At 35.7% G+C, this 25,412-nt stretch overlaps 1 pseudogene; it reads left to right on the forward strand.

The window, feature by feature from the left end:
* On the forward strand, positions 21,983 to 22,556 carry LOC109830876 (annotated as a pseudogene).

Here is a 25,412-nt window from a genome sequence, read left to right on the forward strand (position 1 = left end):
TGAAAAATTCTGAATAAGCATTTTGACTCATGAGAGGGAGTATATATGAGGCATGTAATTAATCAGTCTGGGTTTTATTCAACGAGACTGATGTTGGCTGTAGTGGGTTGTATTAAATTTCATAGCTTTGGTAAGGAATAAAAACTTTTTCGATTGACGGCGAATAACAAACCGGAGCAAATCAAACAAAGACGCAAGAGGCCAAGCTCTAGATTGCGAGGGCTAATCCACTCGCAAATTCTCCCGCAGCATTTGATGTTCAGCTTTTACAACAGAAAGCTGAGAACTTATTGAATAACGTTTTTTTCTTATACTCACACTATTATTCAAGAGAGCCGAGGCCCATAGGAGACACTCTGCTAGGTAGGACTGTTGATTCTTTACGGGCGCTATAGCCATCTATGACAGAGTTTTTTTTTTTTTTTTTTTTGATTTGTTTTTTAAAAGGCCCATAAGCGGTTTATTTATCGATTCTTGCTCTCATGCGACAAGCCCCAAAATTAATATACATTTTTTTTTATAGAATATATTTTAAGGATTTTTTTTCTTCATTTTTGTCTTTGAGGATAATACAATTTGTTGGTTGCCTGTTTAGTATTACTATTGCTTTTTTTCCTTTTACTTGCCAAAGGGCCTGTGGACCAAATTATTGAAAAGAGGCTCTTTGTTGAATGAGTAAAGTATGTTACTAAGAGTTACGATACATAAACCTTTGCCAAGGAACTTCAGAATTTCGAAAGTATTTTTCTGCAATTCATTTATAAAACCATAGCATGCGGCTTAGGTGATTAGTGGAGTCTAGATGTTGAGATGATTATATTATCTAATTAGTCTGTATAGCCATGATTGAGAGCCTAACTAGTAGGGCGGCAATGGCTAAGAAAGGTTTAACACAGAGGTTATCGTAATCGTTTTAGCCTATAATGATTATATACTGCAGTTGTCATTATGTGATTGTAAGCATGAATTTACGTAAATAAGTGAGTTATTAGGATTAGAATTCATGTCTAACAAAAACGGGGTATTGTACCGAATTCCTTCGATTTATATTTTCAGGGAGCAATTCCTTCATTTACAATTATGCTTGATAATTATAGTCTATGAAGGCGCATTTTAAAGCGGCTGTTTTCTCATTCGAAGCCGGTAAGCAGCCTATGCCAATCTTTAAACGCTGCGAAGTTGTATAGAGATGACATGACCTATGAATGGGGTGATTCAGTTTGTATTAGAAGAAAAAAACAAGAAAAAAAGGGTAGTAATATGAAAATTGCTTCATTGGATAACGGTTGGCGTCAAAAAAAAGCTGGACAAGTACATATATAGATTTATATTATATTATATTATTATATATATATATATATATATAATATATATATTATAATATATATATATATATATATGAAAACATAAGTATGTTTGGTACCTTCAGCAAGTTTAGCTTGGGCAGTGATGTGACATATTTTACTCGACTCATTAAAATCGGGTCACATTAACTAAGTTGAGTGAGTGATTGGAAATTAGAATGAGTGGATGGTAATGTGCATCTCACTACCCAAGGCAAAAATTTGTGCTTTGTATAGCATTGCCCTTTTCTGCTCTCGCTCTCTTCTCTCCTCGGGTCTCGTCTCTCTCTTCCATATATATATAATTATATATTATATATATAATATATATTATATATATATATTATATAGAGGAATAGTGGGTATAGCTTGTGGTCAAGGTCCTTGGTTAGTGATGTGGACACATCTTGTCGCATTACATCACAGCGCTTAAGTTGGTGAGACTCCATCTTCAAGGTAGTGCTGTGATGTGACGAGAGATGTGTCACAATCACTATTAAGGATCGCTTGGTAACAAGTATAGCCCATTTTTCTGATATATATATATTTATATATTATACTATATATATATATAGTAATATGAGAAAAATGGGTATGTTTTGGCATCAAGCAAAAAAATTATGCTTGGTAGTGAGGTGATAATCCCTCCACTCATTCAATGGTTGCATATCGCACATGTACTTCTGACAGATGTGAATGTGATCGCCGTCATTTGAATGAGTGGAGGAGATTGCTGTAGCTCTCACTACAGAAGCCAAACATTGTTTGCTTGGTATCAGGCACCATATATTTTTATAAATATTATGTATATATGAGAATTAGGGTATGTTGGTAGAAGCCAGAATTTGTGCTTGGTAGTGAAGGTGGTCAATCCTCTCCACTGCATGTAAATGGGGGTATGCCATTCACATAAGGTCGAGCGGTTGCATGAGATAGTGCAATCATTTGAATGAGTGGAGGGATTGTGCACTAAGCGATCGAAACGCACTTTTTGTGCTTGATACAAGGCTGGCATACACATCTCTTCGTCTCTCTCGTCTCCTCTCATCTCTCTGCTCTCTCTGTTATATTATATGATATATATTATATATATTATATATATATATATATATATTATATATTATATAGTATATAGTATATAATATAGAGAGAGAAGAGGAAGAGTAGAGAGAAGAGGAGAGAGAGGAAGAGGTGATCTCTTTATCACTTAAGTTTGGACAAAATTTTTTATCCACTAAAGTTTCTTATCCACTCATTTTATAATATAAAAAGACTCTCATATCATTGGCAATGATCGTTAGGCTAACATGGTGGATAAAACTTTGTGGAACGCATCACTGTAAGTGACATAATGATACTCTCTGCTCTTCTCTCTTCTCTCGGTCCTTCTCTCGTCTATTATATTATATATATAATAATATATATATATTATATTATATTATATTATATATATATATATATATATATATATATATATACTTATATATATATATATATAATATATAGAAAAATGATATTAAGGACCAAAATATTAGAGCCGAATGGAGGGGACATGTGAGGTGTCCTCCTATTGGCATAATGAGTCTGGCCATGGGCCAATTCAGCCAACTCAAACCCTCCAACACCGTTGTTGCTAGGAGAAGGACACACGCTGACTATATATATATATATATATATATATATATATATATATATATAGAGAGAGAGAGAGAGAGAGAAATTGGTATGCTTGGTACCAAACACAAAAAGTTATGCTTGGTAGTGAGGTGGCACAATCCCCTCCACTCATTCAAATGATTGCATATCCTCATGCACTCCTCGACCTATGTGAATGTGATACCCCCATTTGAATGAGTGGAGAGGATTGTACCACCTCACTACCAAGCACAAAATTTGTGCTTGGTACCAAGCATACCCATATTTCTCATATATACATATATTTATAGAAAAATATGGGTATGCTTGATACCAAGCAAAAATTTTGTGCTTGTTAGTGAGGTGACACAATCTCCTCCACTCATTCAAATGAGGGATCACATTCACATGAGTTGAGAAGTACATGTGGATATGCAACCATTTGAATGAGTGGAGGGGATTATGCCACCTCACTACCAAGCATAATTTTTTGTGCTTGATACCAAACATACCCATTTTCAAATATATTATATATATATATATAATATATAATATATAATATATTTATCGAACAAATGGGTATTACCTTTTACCAAGGAATCTAATTAGGGTGATGTTGGACACATCTACTTGTCACATACACCGCACCACCTTGAAATGAGTCTCACCAACTTCAAGGTGTGATGTATGGAACAAGATGTGTCACACATCACTACAGGATCCTTGGCCAAGCTTCATACCCATTTCCTCTATTATACTATATATATATATAATATATATATATATATAATATATATATATATATATATGGAAGACGAGAGACGAAGAGAGAAAGACGAGAGAGAAAAGGGCATGCTTACGGTACAAAGCACAAATTTTGTGCTTGCGGTAGTGAGTGCTATGATACCATCCACTCATTCTAATTTTCCAATCATCACTCAACTTATGTTAATGTGACCTCCGATTTTAATGAGTCTAGAGTAAAATATGTCACATCACTGCCAAGCTAAAAACTTGATGCTACCAAACACTACTTATTTTTCTATATATATAATATATATTTTATATAATATATAATATATAATATATAATTATATATATATATTATATTATATATATTATATATATATATGACTTGTCCAGCTTTTTTTGACGCCACCGTTATCCAATTGAAGTAATTTTCATATTACTACCCTTTTTTTCTTTTTGTTTTTTTTTTACTAAGCAACTAATTCACCCCCATTCATAGGTCATGTATCTCTATACAACTGGGGTTTAAAGATTGGCATAGGCTGCTTGGGCTTCAAGAGAAAAAGGCTTTAAAAATGGGCTTCATAGACTATAATTATCAAGCATATGTAAATCGAAGGAATTGCTCCTTGAAAGTATAAATCGAAGGAATTGGTACAATACCCCCTGTTATTTTGTTAAGACATGAATTTCTAATTCCTAATACTCACTTATTTACCGATAATTCATGCTTACAATCACTAATACAACTGCATTATATAATCAGTTATATGGTAAAACGATTAGGATAATCTCTGTGTTAAACCTTTCTTAGGCCATTGCGCTACTAGTTTAGGCTCTTAATCATGGCTATACAGCTAATTAGATAAATATAATCATCTCACATTAGATCCACTAATCACCTAGCCGCATGCTTGTTTTCATAAATGAATTAGATAAATATAATCATCTCACATTAGATCCACTAATCACCTAGCCGCATGCTTGTTTTCATAAATGAATTGCAGTAAAATAGTTTTCGAATTCTGAAGTTCCTTGGCAAAGGTTTATGATCTCAACTCTTAGTAACAGTTATTTACTCATTCACAAAAGAGCTCTTTTCATAATTTGGTCCACAGGCCCTTTGGAAAAGTAAAAGGAGGAAAAAAAGCAATAGTAATACTAACAGGCAACAACAAATGTATATTATCCTCAAGACAAAAATGGAAGAAAAAAAATCCTTAAAAATATATTCTATAAAAAAACAAATGTATATTAATTTTGGGCTTTCGATGAAGCAAGAATCGATAATAAACCTGTTATGGGCTTCTTAAAAACAAATTCTGTCATGAGCTATAGCCCGTTAAAGAAATCAACAGCCTACCTAGCAGAGTGTCTCCTATGGGCCTCGGCTCTCTTGAATAATAGTGTGAGTATAAAAGAAAAAAACGTTATCAATAATTCTCAGCTTTCTGTTTAAAAGTGAACAAATAATAGTGTGAGTATAAAAGAAAAAAACGTTATCAATAATTCTCAGCTTTCTGTTTAAAAGTGAACATCAAATGCTGGGGAGAATGCGATTGGATTTAGCTCAATCTAGATGCTTGGCTTCTGCGTCTTTGTTTTGATTTGGCTCCGGGTTTGTTATTCGGTCAATGAAAAAGTTTTTTATTTCATTACCAAGTATGAAAGTTTAATACAACCCACTTATCAGCAACATAGTCTGGTTGAATAAAACCCAGACTGATTAATTACAATGCCTCTATATACTCCCTCTCATGAGTCAAAATGCTTTCATTCAGAATTTTTGCATAAATTGAAATCTTCACTGCACGAAAAAGATACTTAGGATCTTGAGCTTTGTTCTGGAAAATCCTGAGATTTCTTTCCTGCCATATGAAGTATACCGATGTCAACAATGCCATCCTCTTCAATTTCTTTTTAAAACCATTCCCCTTTAGATTCATACTATATCAATTTGTTAGTTGGTTCCAATTGCAAGACTTCCAGTTATAGCCGAGCCAATCTATGACTTTGTTCCAAACAACCGCTGAATATTGGCAATCAAAATAAAGGTGATGACAGGTTTCCATTTGGTGATTATTGGTGCATAAAACACACTGATTTGAGGTCAAAATCCTCATTCTACACAATCTTTCTTGTGTTAACAGCCTTGAAAGAGAAGTTAACCACAAAATAAAGGAATGTTTAGGATAATGTCATCCTCCCCAAATAGTTCCAGACAAAGCTGCAGGTGGTGCTTGCTGGTTGATCTTCTTATATATTGAAGATATGCTGATTTTTCCACTGACAAAGCAGTTGTTGATAACATTTAGAAGATTGTCAGCATTACCAAATTTTACTCTCAACGAATCTCTGACCCTTAGAAGTTGCTTCCACATCCAAGAGTCATTTTCTTTTACTTGAACTTGCCAGATGTTGTTTTGCCTCAGGTAGTTACCGTGGACCCATTTAATCCAAAGTATATCCTTTTTAAGATGTATCATCCAAAGGAGTTTAGCTGCAGAGGCATAACTCCAGATTTTTGCAGAGTACACCCCCAAACCACCATGTTTCAAATCCTGACAGCTAGTAGACCAGGCCACCAAGTGAATTTATGCCCCCGAAGGAAATCAACAAACATGCTATCAATCTTCTTTAGCACTTTGATTGGTAGTATATAATTACTAGTCCAAAAAATTTGGATCCCTAAAATGACTCACTTAATTAGTTGCAATATTCCAGCATAAGATAAGGTCCTTTTATTGTGCCACTTTTGAAATTAACCCGAAATCTTGTTGATGAGAGAAGAACAATCTAGCCATGAAAGCCTCTTTGAGATGCGTACACCCAAACCCGAAATCTTGTTGATGAGAGAAGAACAATCTAGCCATGAAAGCCTCTTTGAGATGCGTACACCCAAATATCTCATTGGAAGAACCCCCTCTGAGAAGTTTAGATATGAACAAATATGAGCCTTTAATTCATCTCCAATCCCACTCATATATATTGAACACTAAGCTGGATTTGGTTCCAATCCTAAGACTTAACTAAATTCCATAAGACATTCGTTCAATCTTGAAACCGAGCTCATATCAGCTTTGCCAAATAGAAGGAGGCCATATGCAAATGTTAGATGCGTAATTTTCATTCTGGAGCATTTGGGATGATACTTGTAAAGCCTATCTTCTTTGAGAGTGTTCAACTTTCTAGATAAATACTCCATACCAATTACAAACAGGTAGGGGGATAATGGATCTCCTTGTCTTAACCCTCTTGCACCTTGAAAATATCCATGTAATGTTCCATTAATTGACAGGGGATATTTTGGAGTTGAAATACATTCCATGATCCACAAAATCATATTATCAGGGAAGCCTAATCCTCTCAATAGTATCTAAGAAAGTTCTAACTAATGATGTCGAAAGCTTTTCTCAAATTAATGTTTAAAATGGATCTTGGAGAAGTGTGTCTTCTGGTATACTGCTTGATGAGTTCATGTGTTAAAAGAATATTACTAGAAATAAGTCTTCCCTTAACAAATGCACTGTGAGCCTCACTAACTAAATATCTCATTACGTTTTGAATTCTACTTGCAATAATTTTTGTAATTATCTTGTATACACAAATGCAACAAGCAATCGGTCTGAAATCAGCTGCGGTTTGAGGGTTGAGAACTTTAGGTATCAAGGTGATGGCTGTAGTATTAAAAGTACCCAACATCTTATCAGAGCTGAAATAATTTTCAATTGCTGCATAAAAGTATTCACCAATGATACTCCAATAAGCCTTAAAGAAATGAGCACCAAAGTCATCTGGACCTAGTGTAAGGACCATGAATTTTGATACTAGTTAAAATAATTTTTGGTATTTTAAAATATTTAATTATTATTTTTAAAAGAGTATTAGTTAAAATAATTTTTGGTATTTTAAAATATTTAATTATTATTTTTAAAAGAGTATTTGTATTTTTCTCATTTTCTATAATTTTCTATGATTTAAAAATCTGATTATATATTTATTTAAATGATTTTTATATTTATAAATTTATTTTGTGTAGTAAAAATTTTTAGAATTAATTTGTTGAGTTATCGGTACTATTACGTAATATTTTAAATAATATATTGTATTATTAATATTATTACAAATTATTTCATATAATACATGGTATTATTAATTACGTGTTTTTGGTGTAATTTATTGTATTATTTCTATTATTACATATTATCTGTCGTATTAGTATAACTAGTACGTTTTACTGTGTATATAATTATCCCATAATTATTTGATTTTAAATATAAGTAAATTTATTTTTATTATTGATTATTCTAGTTTAATTATACAATATGTGTATATTTTGACTATTTCATATCAACTATTGTATTAGTATAACATGTACGTTTTTAATTATAGATAATTATCCTATAATTAGTTAATTTTTTAAGTACCCGTAATTAATTATTTTAGTTAAATTCCTAAACCTTAACCCTAAAATTCTTTATATATATTTAATGTTTTTTCTCCTCTCTCTCTCTACTATTCATCTCTTCCCCGCTTGCCTCAACTCCTCATCCCAAAGCTCGCCGCCCCGAGCTCTGTCAACCACCGCCCTGCCTTCCCCTCTCTACCTAAAACATCGCCCCTACAATCACTACCCGCGCCCCTCGAGCTCAACCTCGGCCCATCGCTGTCGAGCTCACCGCCAACCAGCGCCTCCATCGCACGCCACGTGTTCGACGAAATGCCAACGCAGAGCCAATTGCAGAATCGCACACCAACAGCCCCCGTCGAACCCCGTTGAGCCTCAGTGATGACAACCACCGTCGTTGCCGTCCCCTACAACTGCGCCGTTCAGATCCGTCGTACCGCGTCCGCATCGGCCCCGCCGTTCGTCATCAGACTCCTTGGTCTCGCAGGCAAGATCCCGCTCCTCTTGACTCGTCATTTCCAATTTATATCTGTCGTTATTTAGTTGCATAAATTAGATTATGATTTGTTATTATCTGCGTGAGCTTGTTGATGAATTGGTGAATTATCTGGTTATGTTAATTTATAATTGTTATTATCTGCGTAGGTTTGATGAATAATATTGATTTAAATCATAGTTACATGATAAATAGTATTTTCGAAATAATGATAATGAAGTGAAAGAATTTATTTTGATAACAGAATCATTTTGAAGAATTTATAATATTTAAAAAGAATTTATTTTGAAAAAAAAGAATTATTTTAAAATAATAATTAATGAAAAATAATTTTAAAGAATTTATTCTAGGAAAGAGAATATTTTGGATTATTATAATGAGAAATAATTTTTAAAAGAAATTATTTTGGGAAAGGAATTATTTTCTGAAGTACGTAGTTGTTGATTCATGGTTACATTTCATGTTTGTGATTATTTTACTGTATTTGACATGTTTACTTTTGATTGTTCCTTATTGTGATTGAGAATCGTTAGGAGTTTATGACTATAGTGATATGTGTGACATGAATAAGACCTAGAGATTCTTGTGTTGTTGACTTAGAAAAACAAGATGAGTGGGGATAGGAAAGTCTATGTTTATATAATCAGATAAGACTGTTGATATATCTTCCAGGTTTGTACCAGTGGATCGGTGTCGCCACTGGGATTGGTTGGTTTGGTAAGTCACAGTGGATCAGTGTCGCCACTGGGATTTATTGATTTGTTGAGTCACAGTGGATCGGTGTCGCCACTGGGGGCTGATTAGTTGGGTCAAAGTAGATCGGTGTCGCTACTTTGATTCCTGAATTTATTTGTTTGGATGCACGTGGGGGATATGCGAACAGTCAGTTATCCGATAATATGAGCGTTGACTCTGTGTGAGATATGAACCAGTGATCTGTTATAGGATGGCTAGTTACATGACTTGTTACCAGTGGATCGGTGTCGCCACTGGGGTTGGTTTGTTGGATCAAAGTGAATCGGTGTCGTCACTTTGGTTAGGATTTATGGATACATGTGAGATGCGGACCAGTTATATTTTCTTTTCATACATAGATTGAGGTTAATATTTAATTATCTATAATTTGAGACATATGGTATATACATGAGGGTTTCCTTGTTTGGATTATTTCGCTCGACGTACTACGTCTCTTGTTGTAGATTTTTAAATATTAATTCTATCTATTGTATGATCTTGTTGCTTGGATGGTTTCTGATCGATACCTGCATGATCTTGTTACTTGGTTGATTTTTGGATTTGTATGATTATTAGTATTCCAGTTGCACGCCTCTATTGTTATTACTATCATCGCATGTTCTATTTCTATTTCTGCTATCGCATTTACCACGCATATATTATCATTACCGTTATTGTATTTTGTTCCTGCCTTGGGGGATCTTGTCGTGCGTCATGCACCTGACATACACCTGTTTTCTCTGGTGTACGTCAGACTTAGAGGAAGAACAGGTTCAGCTGGGAAATCATCAGGAACCAGAGGATTCTTAGCAGGAGTGCCTAGCGGATAGAGCAGAAGAAGAAGCCAAAGTTTAGTTATTGGTCCTCAGTTTTCTTTTGTACTACATTCCATTTCTATTTGATCAGTGTATTTTGTATCTCTTCAGTATTCATTTGTTCATATTTGTATAAGGGCATGTTTGACCCGTATTTTTTATGTCTTGGATGATATCCCATTATGATATGTATATTTTTTATTCTGAGTTTGTCTATTATATTCTTGCTGATTGTGATCGGGGACCTGCGACTTCGCATTGTACTTATTTCCAGACGCTTAGCGTATTAGATTGAGAAGAAGAGGTCTAGCACTTGTCTCTCCTCAGTCTAATACGTCGTGGGCTTGTTCACGTTCCGGTTCCCGTGTATTTTGGGAAGCGGGGCGTGACATCTAGACTTTTATCATTTGACATAGAGAATACAACTTATCTAATTTCATCTCTTGTGACAGGTAAGCTAAGCATGGTTCTTTGATCATGAGAGAGCAAAGGGCCATTAGATATCACCTCTGGTTCAGGTATTGAAGTTGGTACTGAAGCGCCCAAGAGATTTTTATAGAATTCTAAAATTTTTGATATTATTCCAGACATCTCTGTTATTCTAGTTCCATTTCCAGTATATAGAGATAGGATTCTGTTATGATGTCTTTTCTTTTTCATGATAAAATGAAAGAAATGTGAGCTTTTATCTCCATGAATTCCCCAATTTATATTTGGCTCCGCCTTTGTTTGTCTAAAATCTAAGTCTTTTGGATCATAATGTATAAATTGTGGTGGTTGCTTAATTTGCTTAACGTTTTTTAGATAGCCAACAGCTACTAGCTTCTTATCTAAGTTAGAAGGCTTATTGCTCCTCATCGTTATGGATATTTATGTTGGGCGATGCTTCTCAAACATAATGTTCGTAAGAAACTATAAATTCTCCTCAATCTGGGGTTATTTGCACAAAATTACAATGGATATCTTAGAGAACCCCTAAATTTCAGACATTTTCATAAAATTCTTGTCAACTTTCAAGAAGTTCTCAAAAACTTTGGGGCAAATTCTATGCCCATGATCTATAGGAAAAGTTTTGTTTTAAGGTTTTATCGAGAGATTTTGCTCTTTGATAGGCAGAACTTTTCAAAAACGTAGGAAAAGTTTTGTTTTAAGGTTTTATCGAGAGATTTTGCTCTTTGATAGGCAGAACTTTTCAAAAACATAGGAGCTTGTTTGCCAACATATCGAACTTGAATAAGAGCTTAATCTTAGATTTAAAATGTGTTTGGAAAAAACTTAACGAGAATTCTCATTTACAGAATCAAGACAAGAAAATAAAGAGCCGAATGACTCTTGATTTGACCACTCGGGTCTATTTACAATAGCCATCAAGCTGTTAAGGCGGTTCGGAATTCTAGGAGAGAATCCCAACTATTTTCAAACGTAAACTTAGCGTTAATGGATAGAAATTAGCTAGACTTAACCTAAACGCGAGTTCACCCACGCGTTCAAATCCTAAACGCAGATGTCACCTTGGCGTTCCAATTGTTCTAAACAAAAGGTCCACCCTTGCGTTTAAAAAATCTTTTAATAGAGTGATGTTAAAGGATCTGTATATCCTCGGCAGGGTCTAAGATGGTTCATCTAACAAAATTCTCTATTATTGCTAAGTTAACATCACACTCATGGTGACCATTATCCCCACAGAGTCTGAATTTAGCTTGCATAACTTCCAATACGGCAATAATTCCTCTGTCAAAATCAACTTGTTGATTCTCATCAATAGAACAATAAGTCCCTAAAATCACTCAACTCATGATTAATTTATTAACTCTCCCCAACAGAATAATAAATAACCAAGTTATCAACTCCCTTCAATGGAGTGATAAGGTTCTCAAATCTTGTTCAAATCACAAGTATCAAAATTCGTCGTTTCTGATGATAAATTCACTTAGCAATTCTTCCCAGTAAAACGCTAATTCCCAAAATTTTGTGCAAGTCACAAGTACCCAAATTCCTATCATGTTAATATCATACCTCTGACAAAATTCATTTATCAATCCTCTTCAGTAGGATGATAAGTCCTCAAAGGTACCCCAATCATAATATTTTCTTATCACATTAACATCATACCTCTCACAATCAACTTATCAATCCTTGTCAATAGGATGATAGGTTCTTAAAATTGCTCAAATCACAATCTTTCCCAGCAAAACGCTAAGTCTTCAAAATCTTGTTCAAATCACAAGTACAAATTCCTATCATGTTAATATCATACATTTGACAAAATCAACTTATCGACTCTCCCCAATAGAGCGATGGTCCTCAAAGTTGCCTCGATCACATAAATTATTGTCACGTTAACATCATATCTCTGACAATTATTCTTGTCATGTTAATATCATACCTCTGACAAAAGCAACTTATCGACTCTCTTCAATAGGGTGATAAGTCCACAAATTGCTGTTATACCTCTAACAGTTAAAACCCTCTTTCAAATTGTTATTCTTTTGCATATGAGTAACAAATGTTCATAAAATTCCTAGCGGATTAAAACTTTTCTAGAATTACCCCAAGGGGGTGACAAAAAAAAGAAAATTTCTAAATTTTACTCTGAGTGAAAATTCACGCCACGTTAATATTATACATCTGGTACTTATAAGTTTCTCTCAACGTTTCAAGTGAAAACGCAACACAGGAAGAAACGAGCTTGTTAGTTCTTTTCAAAAGAATGACAATCAACTCCAACAGTTTGATGATTTTTGAATAGAACATCAAGTCTGGGAGGCAATCACCCCCCCCCCTAAGCAGATTAAAATTTTCTGAAATTATCATAAACAATAATACAGATGAGTATTAAATCTTATTTTGTGAAGGAATTTATGCTAAGTTAAAATTACACCTCTGGAAATTTTCAATTATTTTTATTGTTTTTGGGTTAAAATATGACACATAAGAAATAGTGGAAAACTAGAATGATATCACTTTTTATTCAAAAATATTAAAAAGTGATACAAAATTTTGTTCTTAACCAAAAGAGCAATACATAATTAAACCTCAGAGCCTATCACGTTAAAAGACACAAGCCGGGACTTAATGGCAGAAAGCTTTTCCTCATGAGCGGCTTGTACCGTTATTTTAGCTTTCTTCCTAAGTTCATTCTCATCCGGCATTACCATGGCAGCTTCCTTTTTGGCAAGCTCAAGAGATTGGACCGATGAGCGATAAGTAACATAAGTCCTTACACTTTCAACAGTGAGCCTTTTTTAGGATTTCTTCTTCACGACCAAGCTCAACCTTGTGTTGGGCTAACTCCATCTCTAATTGATCAATCTCTGCTTGAGACGTTTGTATGGTAGTATTGGAAGCAATCACTACTTCTTGCCTCTGAACACGTTGGCCCTACAAGAGTGCAGTCTCAAGCTCTCTTTCAACTAAGCTCTTTTGAAGGACTTCATACTTATGTGCTACTTTAGCCTAGAAATCAGCAAAGGTTGACGTAATCTGAGTAGCAAGATCAGCACAGTGCAGTTCCTCCAAAGCCTTCAAGTCCTCTTCTAATCGAGAGATACTATCTGAGCAGTGATGAAACCATTGAGCGTTGTCCACATATTTGATACTGCTCAGACAGTTCAAGAATATCAGCTTGAAAGAATCGAACAAAGCTCGCCCAGCATTGACTTCTTTAATTGTCATCTTTGCCATATCCTCTAACTGCCTCATAAGAATTTTAAGTATGGAGGGAATGACCATCGAACTTAGAGAAGCAATAGAGGACGTCACTGAGGCTCCTGAAGTTTTAAATCTCGATGTGAAAATGGTTGGTGATGATGGTGAAGAACCTGGAGAAGGCATTACAACATCCAATTGTGAAGGACTTGAAGGGAGAGCCATGAGCATTCTAGTTTGGGCTGACCTTAGCACACTCTCAATCTCCGCGGGTTTGAGAGAAATCGTTAACGGAGGAGATTTCTCTTGTGAAGGAGTTGCCTCTATATGTGCCTGCTCTGGTGGAAGAGTTAACAACGCCTGCTGCTCTGACGAAAGAGTTGTCATTGTCGGTGCTTGCTCCAAGAGAGAAGTTGTTATTACTTGTTGTTCAGGAGGTGGAGTCATGCCGGTAGCCTCATGAATCGGGGATCCTACACAAGAAAGCAATTAGTATACAAAAATAAAATACTAGAAAGTTCAAAGTGGACAGCACTTACCGATGGGAGAAGGAGGGATATAGGTCGATGCCTTGTCAGAAGATAATGGTGGTGGGATATCCCAATCACCAAGACTATCATCATCGTGACCAATATCATCATACCCCTCATCAGTACTGTTGCTATATGAAGAGGTACCATAATCCACTTCCTCCTCATCATCTACAGCAGAAAGTCCAGGGGAACTTGCGGCTGTAGCTGACTTAGTCAGGATACATGTTGTCGGGCTAGAAACTGTATCCCCTATAGGTGGCATTAACACTAAAGTAGTGGGAGATTGATTTCCGACTAGTATTTCAGGCTCAGCCACTACAGGTTCATCTACATGAGGCCTAACCCCTCCAGACTGAGTGGTTGTAGGTATTTTTTCTATGGTCGAAGGAATGACACTTGAAGTTTGACCTGGAGCTATTGAAGAACCATGGTCTATTGTGGGGAAAGACTCTGCATCCCCAGTAAACGACTCACTGTCGCCCTCTTCCTCATCCAATAGGTGATAGAAAGAAAATCCGCTTGATAAAGCATGACCCATAGAACAGAGTCCAGTGCGAGTGGGAAGATTTGCAACGGCAGATTCCTATCGTTCCTCCCTCTCAGCGGACTTGAAAGCATCCACCATTAATTTCTACGAAGGAGAATCTACTAACAATTTTCTTCGGGCACATTTCTCGTATTGACCCTCTTTCTCCTCAGTAAGAACCTTTTTGCCAGCTACCCTTGTTCTTGGAGTTTCGACAGCTCGAAGCCCTTCTTCTTGAGTGCTCTCCAGTCCCTTTTTCTTTAGCTTCATCCTCATAAGATAAAAACTCGCTGATTCCTTTCAGACGAGATACTCGGGATCCTTTTCTAGATGAATACATTTTTCTAATTTCCCGTAAATCGGATAAAATTAGTTTGTAATCAGGCATCTTAGAAGCTGTGTGATACCAATTGCAGAAAGCCATGGAGGTGAAAGAGTTGGATGTCTTGTGAGGTAATCTGAATGTAGCCCTAGTGTAGCCTGCTATAGAATAGTATCATGCCCGAGCTCCTTCATATAGATTGCTAATGGCCGCAAACTCACTCCGTGGATTCCCAATGTATAATTGGTCATATCCAAACTGTCGGGTGAACCTGTACGGTTGGTACGGCTAAATTATACACTTCTCACTTTGTTTGAAAAGGAGATAACCTGGTCTGATGTTGAGTAACCAGCGGAAGACTCCTCTATCCAATCAAGTGAAATCATTCGAGCCAGCTACGTCTTGAAACACCTGTCCATATCCCCCACCTTCAAAGTCCTGGAAGCAGCAGAATATAAGATAGTTGAGATCTCTTGATAAGATTTGACGAACCTTTACTACATACGTGTTAGACCATAGAGGGGGGTGATTAGGGTCTTATGCTAATCTAATCCGATTAAAATGCCAATAGAATTACTCAACAAATGTATTCTTGCAAGATAGATATACAAAGAGTTATGTGCAAGAATATGCAATGTACACAAGGTGATATATCCTATATGATAGAAATATATGCAAGGATATATGAATAATAAGATATATCCTAACAAGGAGATATAGACAATATATATGCAAGGATATAAAATTAACACAAGGGTGAATTAATCATAAACTTGATAGAGGGAAAAACAACAATGAGCAATTGACAAAGGCAATATGAATAATAAGCACGAATGTAAAAGTACGCCAATGCAATCACAAACAAAACGATATGTTTACGAGGTTCGGTCCCCACGACCTACGTCCCCGCTCCTCACCTCGAGGAGATCTCCACTATCACAACCGGGTTTTCTACGTTCACCCGAACAACGTTTACACCTCACAATACAATCACTATGTAATCACACCTCACACACTAAGTGTTGGTCCTAGCCCGTGTCCTCCTCCTCAAGTGCTCGGTTACAACCTCTCCCTAGGCACGTCAACCGACGCCACTCCTCTTGGATTCGACCCCGTCTCTCACCACACACTTCTCTCGGTGTACAAGTGTATTACAAGTGAATCCTCACAATTAAGTAAGGAAACTTCTCTATAGATGACAAGAGAGAGGGAGAAGAATGAATGCTCAAACACCAAGGATGATCTCCACTTGCTCTTGTGAAATTTGCTCCACAAATCAAACTCTTGTAAATGCTTAAAAGCTTTTTAAACAAACACTAAACCCTTAAACAAAACTTGTAAACCTCTTAAAAACTTTTCTCTTGTTGTTCTTGTTAGATGGGAGAGGTAAATGTAATGGGGTATTTATAACAACCCAAGACATCAGCCAAAACCCCCAAGGAAATGACCAAAAACCCAAAAACAAACAAAACAGAAAACTAGCCGTTACTATGCAACGGCTCTCTGATAAGTCGACTTAGAGTCGACTTATGACATATACAGTTTTTGGCAGATGCTGAAAATTATGTGTATCTGGATTTGTAAAATCAGTTAAAAATAGTAAATCAACTCTAAACATTATGAAATTTTGAGGGATGTTTCTAAACATGTAAATAAACATTTTACAAAAAGAATTTCTGAAATATCACTTCTCATTTGTGAGAAATAAATATTTGAATACAGATATTTCATATTCTAAAAACTACTGAAACACCTGATTTTCTAAAATCAATTTGACATAGTAAATTAACTCCAAAAATTATAAAATTTTTAGGAAAGCTTCTAAACGTGTATATGAACATGTTAGAGAAGGAATTTATTAAATATCACTTCCTATTTGAGAGAAATAATTTATTTTGTAAACTGGTCAAAAATACATAACTGTGCAACACTTCATAAGTAGACTTATAAAAAGTTATAAGTCGACTTATATAAGTCGACTTGCCTTGCTTTATAAGTCGACTTAGCAGAGGAGAAAATGCACTTTCTAGAGGAGTTCATAAGTCGACTTGTCAGGGTTTATAAGTCGACTTATAAACATGCACAGGCACTGTTCATGCTGGAAAACTGATTTTTAAAGTGCCTTTAAAAATAACAAATAAATTCCAAAAATTATGAAACTTTGGAAAATGTTTATAAACATGATAATAAACATGTTACAAAAAGAATTTTTGGAATTGCATTCCCCAATAGTGAAAACCCATCATTTTTCAAATATGTCCAAAAACATGAAAACGAAACATACATGTTTTGACATTTGATTTAAACAAACTTTTGAAACTCTACAAAATGATTTTATAAACTTTATAAACTATGTATAAACTGATATTAAAGTCTATAAACTAATAAAATAATGTTTTCACAAAAACACCTATATTTTGATAAAATCAACAAATACGTGTGTGTGAATAATATGAGCTTAAAGTATCAACACACAAGTATAAAAACCTAAACTAAATATACCCAAGCTTGAGATCTTCAACGAAGCTCTATCTTGGTACACTTGCGGATGAAGCTAAAACTTGGATCTTGAACTTGAATGCAATACTTCACTCTACTATTCCGCCAACCTCCTCTTGATATGATCGTGTAGGCTCAATCCATCCAACCTCCAACAACGTTGTTTGTCTATAATAAATAAGAAAACACAAATACTAGACAAACAACATTAGTGGTAAATTGTTTGTTAAACATCATCAAAACAAGAAGGCCAACAATACGTTCCTTCCCATGTAGCTTTTTCTAACCTCTGTATGAAGGGAACGGATACATCACCTGAGGAAGATGGTGCACTCATTAAGTGAGGACAATGAGATACGAACCATGCTATCAGATAGGTATATGGTAATGGTACCCGAGGATTAGGAGTTATCAAACTTTTTTTTTCTCCGGAGCCTACCTCTTTCACCTGAATGAATTCGAGGCACAGTTCTCTTAGACCATGCTGTAAACATCCCACCATTAAAAGTAAATTCACAGGCCTCCTATGGGCTAAGAGAATAGCCGGATAGACTACTTCTGCTATCACGACATCTATCGGTCTTGTAGGGACGACACATTGTTTTAGCCATAACATGAGAACCCCCGCCAGCAAAGCCATATCAGAAATGAGAGTGGCTGCTTGGTGATGAAAGCTTTCGAACTCAGTCTGAGCAGGGAAGTCGTCTTCTCTTCCCTTATTGACATAATAAACTATGGCGTCATTGACCAAAGTTTGAATAGTCTCAGGGGTACTCACATCTTGACAAGACACAGCAGCAACTTTGTGAGATAAATTCTGGAAGAGATATTCAGCCCAAGACAGCTGCTTTACATCACTTTGTGAGATAAATTCTACGCTCACCCGAGTAACATTTACACCTCACAATGTCGATTTTCAATGTTCACCGATCAACGTTCACAATCACTTACAATGTCGGTTTTCAACGCTCACCGATCAACGTTCACTCCTCACACTCGGTTTTCTAGCTCACCGAAAACTTTACAACACTAACAATATAACAATAAATATGTTCTCTACAATAGATGAGAACTCAATGAAAGCTCACACTCAATTGTTACAACTCTCATCAACTCAAATATACTATGTATGAAAATACTATAAGCTCAAGTGGGTGTGTGTAACAATGAATGAAATCAAATCAAAACTAAACTCAAAATAAAACTATCTTTAATAAGATGATAATCAAACAAATAGATATAAAACTAGAAATAGAGTTTAGAAAACTTCTCAATAGATCAAGAGGTAGAGGAGAAAGGTTGGATGCTCAAACATCAATGGTTGATCTCCTCAAGCTCTTGTGAAATTGATATCACAAAACAAACTCTCAATTTGTTTAAAAGCTTTTTAAACAAAACTTAAACCAAATACAAATCCTGGTTAAAACTTGTTTAAAACACTCTCTTGGGTGTGAAAAATAGTTATGGCATATGGGTATATATAAGGTAGAAAAAAATAACCCAAAAAATCTCAAAAACCCACTAAAAAACCAAAAAATAGAAGTTACCATTACTGTTCAACAGTCGGGTGCTACAGTAATGGCGGTTGACCGTGCTACAGTGTGATCGACCGCACTGTGCACGGACAGTTTCTGTTTTTACAAATTCTAGAATGTTACGTATCTAACTTTGTAAAATCAATTAAAAATAGTAAGTCAACTCAAAAAATCATAAAATTTTTATAGAAGTTTCTAGACATGTAGATAAACATGTTAGAGAAAGAATTTCAGAAATATCACTTCCCAGTTGAGAGAAATAAATATTTGAACATAGATATACAGTTTCTGAAAAAACTGCAGAAAATACGGTTTTGTAAATTCAATTGAAAATAACAAAACAACTCCAAAAATAGTAAAACTTGGGAAAATATTTGTATATATGATGATAAACATGTAAACAAAGAAATTTTTCAAATCACATTTCCCAATTGTGAAAACGCATCAGTTTTGTAAAAACATGCACGAACATGAGCTAATTAAAAACTTGATTTTGTAAATTCAAATAAACATAATAAATTAAATCCAAAATTGATAAAACTTTGGGAAACATTTATAAACATGAAATTAAACATGTTAAAAAAATAATTTCTCAAATTGAGTTTCCCATTTGTGAAAACTCATGTATTTTGCAAGTGTGTCCAAAACATGAAAATGTGATATACATGAAATTTGATGTTTTGACATAAACAATATTTTGAAACCCTATGAAATGACTTTATAGACTTAATAAAATATGTATACAATAATTGTTAAGTCCATAAACCAAAACTTGTGTGTATATATATAACTATATATATAAAAACTAAATATTTGTGTGTATATATGATTGAGCTTAAAGTACTAACACACATAATAAAACCTAAACTAAATATACCCAAGCTTGATTGATCTTCGATGTAGCTCAACTTGGTACACTTGCGGATGAAGCTAGAACTTGGATCTTCAATTTGAATTGCATAGGCTTCACTCTATAATTCTTCCAACCTCCATTGGATATGACCGTGAATGCGTAATTCCATCCATCCTCCAATATGTTATTTGTCTATAATAAATTAGAAAATACAAATACTAGACAAACAACATTAGTGGTAAATTATTTGTTAAACATCATCAAAATAAAGAGGCCAACAGGAAGAAGTGGCGATCTCCTATATGCCTTAACCATTTGTAATCCCCATCATATAAGGTTTCATTCTGAATGGCAATGTTATCTCCAAACAGAAAGGCCGGCTTGATGAATTTCTTACGAGAGTCCATTTCAAACTTGCCATCTGTAACCAAAATCCGGAGTACGGACAGACTAGCTTGGGTGATCAAAACGGCATGTTCCATGTCAGCATCTTGAAAAATTGGAAGTTCTTAACGCAGATTGAATTGTATATTTAAGTCTACATCACCTTTATGACCAAAGTGATGACGAAAAGTGAGGGGTTCATTGGCATAAGGCACTGCAAAAGAGAAGAGCAATCAGTTAGCGCGAAGATGAAACAACAAAAGGCTTAACCTAATTGCAAAAGGCGGACCCCTTGTTAGAACATTCAAACGCAGAGGTCAGACCCTGCGTTAAACCATTCAAACGCAGAGGTCAGGCCCTGCGTTAAAACATTCAAATGTAGAGGTCATGCCCTACGTTAAACCATTCAAACACAGAGGTCAGGTCTTACGTTAAACCACTCAAACGCATAGGTCAGGCCCTGCATTAAAACATTCAAACGCAAAGGTCAGGCCATGTGTTAAACCACTCAAACGCATAGGTCAGGCCTTGTGTTAAAATATTCAAACGCATAGGTCAGGCCCTGCGTTAAAACATTCAAACGCAGAGGTCAGACCCTATATTAAACCATTCAAACGCATAGGTCATACCCTACGTTAAAACACTCAAATGTAGAGGTCAGATCCCGCGATGTAGAAGTTAAAAGCAGAGTTCAAACCCTACGTTGTAAAATTTAAACACAGAGTCCAAACCCTGTGTCGTAAAAATTAAACGTAGAGTCCAAACACTGCGTTACAAAATCCGAGCGTAGAGGTCGAACCCCACGCTTCAAATTCCAAACGACAGAGTCCCAACTCTACGTTATGCCATTAAAATGAGTTTCCTTGTTATTCCAAGTTCAGAACTTTCTAAAGCAAGTTTACAGCTACAAAGGACACACTTACCACCGACGAATGGGAACTGTGGCGGCGACGCACCTGCCTGAGCCGCAACGTCGTTGGCGGCCAAAGCTGACAGCAAACTCTGAGCCGCGGCGACAGCAGACCTGCGTCGGGAGACGGTCTTCTTCCTGGGCGCCATTGATGAGGACAATCGGAGAAGATGAATAGGATTCACCGAAGGTTAAAACAAAGAGTTGTTCGTTAAACGGTTCAGGGAAGAACGGAGAAGAGTTGAATGACTCTTGATTGGACCATAGTGGTCTATTTATAGACAGCTGTGAGCTGTCAAATCTAAATGAGATTCTATATAAGAATCCCGCCCAAACACGACCTCTGCGTCTATGTTGGAATTGGTCAAACTTCAGACACAAAGTTCACCTCTGCGTCCCAAATCTCAAGCACATGATTCACTAGTGCATTTCAACGCCATAATACAAACATTTCGATGACCAGGGCTGTCATACAGCCTCAAATAATTAGAAAGAAGCTAACAATGGCCATCAAGGTGACGAAAGCTGAAAAGAAGCTAGCCTATGACTATGCAGCCTCTTGGATGAGTAAAGACATACCATAGTCAATAATGCTAAAATTATCAAGCTCGGTTAGTCGTGCAACTCATCATTCCAAATGGCTTAACATTCTAACCAAGATTAATAAGGATATTGTTGAAATCATTACCCCAGTTTAGTTGATCAAGAAAGGAGACAAAGTAGGTTCTTCTGAGGCTACCATCCTAGCCAAACTTGGGATAAGATCCTTCTCGTACGGGTTTGTGGTTCTCTCTGTCTATGACGATGGATCTGTCTTCAGCCCAAAAGTGTTTAACTTCACTAAGGATGATCTCGTTGACAAGTTTGCAGCTGATGTTTCTATGGTTGCTTCGCTATCCTTGGCTCTCTCTTACCTAACTCTTGCAGCTGTGCCTCACATGTTTATTAATGCCTACAAGAACGGCCTTGCTGGTGTTGTTGACACTGAATACACCTTCATACAAGTTGAAGGAGTATCTCAAGGATCCAAGAAAGTTTGTTGTTGCTATCGCCCATGTTTCATCGGCTGAGAATATTGTTATTCTTGCTGCCGAAGAAGAGGAAAAAGTTAACCCTACTAATGAATCTAACAATGATGACTTGGGCTTTAGCTTGTTTGACTAAGTTTATTGTTATCAAGACATAAAAGTTATCTTGTTTGGTTTAAGGTGATGCTTTAGCTTGTTTGACTAAGTTTATTGTTATCAAGACATAAAAGTTATCTTGTTTGGTTTAAGGTGATCAGGATTACCTTGACTACTTCTACATGTTCATCTGGAGTATGAGGTTAACCGTTACCAAAAGAGATTGCAAGGAATCACCAATACATGAAGCAAAATTGTGACGTATAGCAAATTCCGACAACCAAGTTCATAATGTCCTCAAAACAGATGGAGTGAACAATCATTCAATAAATTTTGGGATCCAAAGTATTCCGAAAACTCATCTCAGTCAACCACGAACTTTTAAAAACTTTAAAGAGGGTTCTGTAGGCTATCTAAAAATCACAACAGATAGCTGATCTCTATCAAACTTCAATGATGGAGGTTATAATTCAACAACTTTTGCATCAACATCTCGACAATGAAAGTTACAATCAAACGACTTTCACATCGACCAATGAAAGCTACAATTGGAGGATTTTCATGTAGATCGAGAAATGTTACAATTCAACGACCTTCACGATGGTTGATGAAAAATTCTGATTCAATAGCCTTCACAATCAACAGCGAGAGTTACAATCTGACGACTCTCACATCTCAAATAGCTAAGGCAAAGATTATAGAACGACAGTCTTTGCAACGCTTCAACAAAAGAGATTACAAATCAACAATCTCTTCAATTCAAAACGCAGAGCTCACCTCTGCGTTTCGAGAACCAAAATGCAAGATTCAGCATTGCCTTCCCAGTTCAAAAAGCAATTCGGCCACTGCGTTTTCTGCCCTGATACAGATCCCAACTCTGAGCCCCAAGTCTGAGATGCAAAGTTTGGTTCCAGAATGCCAGCTTGAGGCGTTTGACTCATTCAAACACGAGCTGAACAATTTTAAAACCATTTTATCTCATGATTAGAGGGATTCTCGCCCACTTAGGAGTGGATTAAGGGGTAGTTACACCCATTAATCCCCCTATAAATTTGAACAAACTCAACAGAGTTCGGGGCTGATTTTTTTGGGATAAAATCTATAGGAGATCAGCTGGAGAGAGTTTCTTGGCAACAAGGAGATCTCAGGGCATCCTTTAGCAACTAAAATTTTGAAACCTTTGTGCTTGGATAATTAACCGAATTTTTGGTTCAAAAGATAACTCTTTTCACAGAGTTTAAACTCGTTCTGGGTTCATAAACTCTTAAGAGTTCTTTACACACTTGCCACGCAAGTTTACATTAATCATTCCAGTGAAGTGAGACATTGGATCATCAACGAGAAACAAACTCGATACAAACGTCGAGGGAGTCATCTCATCGCTACCGTGAAGAACTTAGGTTAAACAAAGGGGAGGATCTTCGTCGATCTTCTTCTCTTTTGTAAATTAGGATTCCGATATAAGAAGATTGTAATTTCTTTTTCTAAGTTAGTTAGAGAGAAATTGTATTGAGGAAGTTGTAATCATTCTTTATCTAAATCAGTTAGAGAGAATAATACATTTTTGTTCTCAATTTTCATCTTTCAATTTTCCCACTAAACAAACTCATATGAATGTGGGCCCCGATTTTAATGAGTGGAGGGGAATATGTCATCTCACTACTAAGCACAAAAACATGTGTTTGGTACTAAGCATACACATTTCTCTCTCTCTCTCTCTCTCTCTCTCTCTCTCTCTCATCAGATGTCATGATTTGCATCCTCCTCATATAAAGTTATATAGATAGTTTTTATGGTATTCTTTTTCTTGAAATATAATTTGTCTACTCTGAAAGTAGTGCGAAGCAAAAGATAATTGATCCAAAATTTCTCTCTTATTGGACCATCAATTTTCAAGTGGACAAATTGGATGATTTGATAGTAGCTAGGAATTAAATTTATCAATTCTGTGGTACTATAAACAATCTGTGTCAATTCTGTGGTGCTATAAACAATCTGGTTTCTTCCATATCTAAGTTATGTTCTACCATTAGGAAATACATTTGTGCTTACCTTCCAACAGACAAAATGTCTATAGGCACATCAAACCTACGTGAAGCATGCATGTGCTCTTGTTGGAGTCTACACCTTTACACCAAAACATAGCTTAACATTATATCCTTGGTCTAAATTCCACAACCCTTTTCTTCACTCTAATATAATGACAATTGGGAAGTACTACATAAATGTTGAAGACTTTTGCACTAATTGGATGGTGATGATATTGGAAGTACTTTCACAGGTGTTACTATATATAGTTCCACATGGGCATTAACTCTACACACCAAACATCCAATACAATGAACCATTAGTAGCAAAAATAACGTTCGCATTGATATCTTTCTTCAAACTTGTGGCCACGTGAAAAAAAAAGCTGCTTCAAAAAGTCAGTGACAAATGCAACTCAATGAGAATAGGGCTCACATGATTTTGCTTGCTTCTATTTCTTTGGTCTTTGCCTATATCTTTGAAAGTTTGAGAGCGCTAAGTTTGGGATTGGCCCCTCTTGGTTTAATTGCTTTGACAGGGACTTGCTTTGATATTTGTATATGAGACTTATTTGCCTGTAAGACAAATTGGTAGCTCTTTTTGTTGAGGGAGGAGGTGGGGTTGATAGAATCAGCATTAGTTGCACCGGCTATAGTACCTCACTTAGAAATATGTTGGTGAGAAAATTAAATGGCGGAGATAATAGTTCCTAAAAATTAACATTGATTTAAGTCATGTATATACCAAGGACATGCATGGGGGCAGCTATGTAGCAGTTATTGCATGATATCATCCAAATTAATTATAGTTAAATAGTATATATATATATATATATATATATATATATATATATATATATATATAGACA

The sequence above is a fragment of the Asparagus officinalis genome, chromosome 2, assembly GCF_001876935.1.
Source record: "Asparagus officinalis chromosome 2, Aspof.V1, whole genome shotgun sequence".
In the NCBI taxonomy this organism is placed as follows: Eukaryota; Viridiplantae; Streptophyta; class Magnoliopsida; order Asparagales; family Asparagaceae; genus Asparagus; species Asparagus officinalis.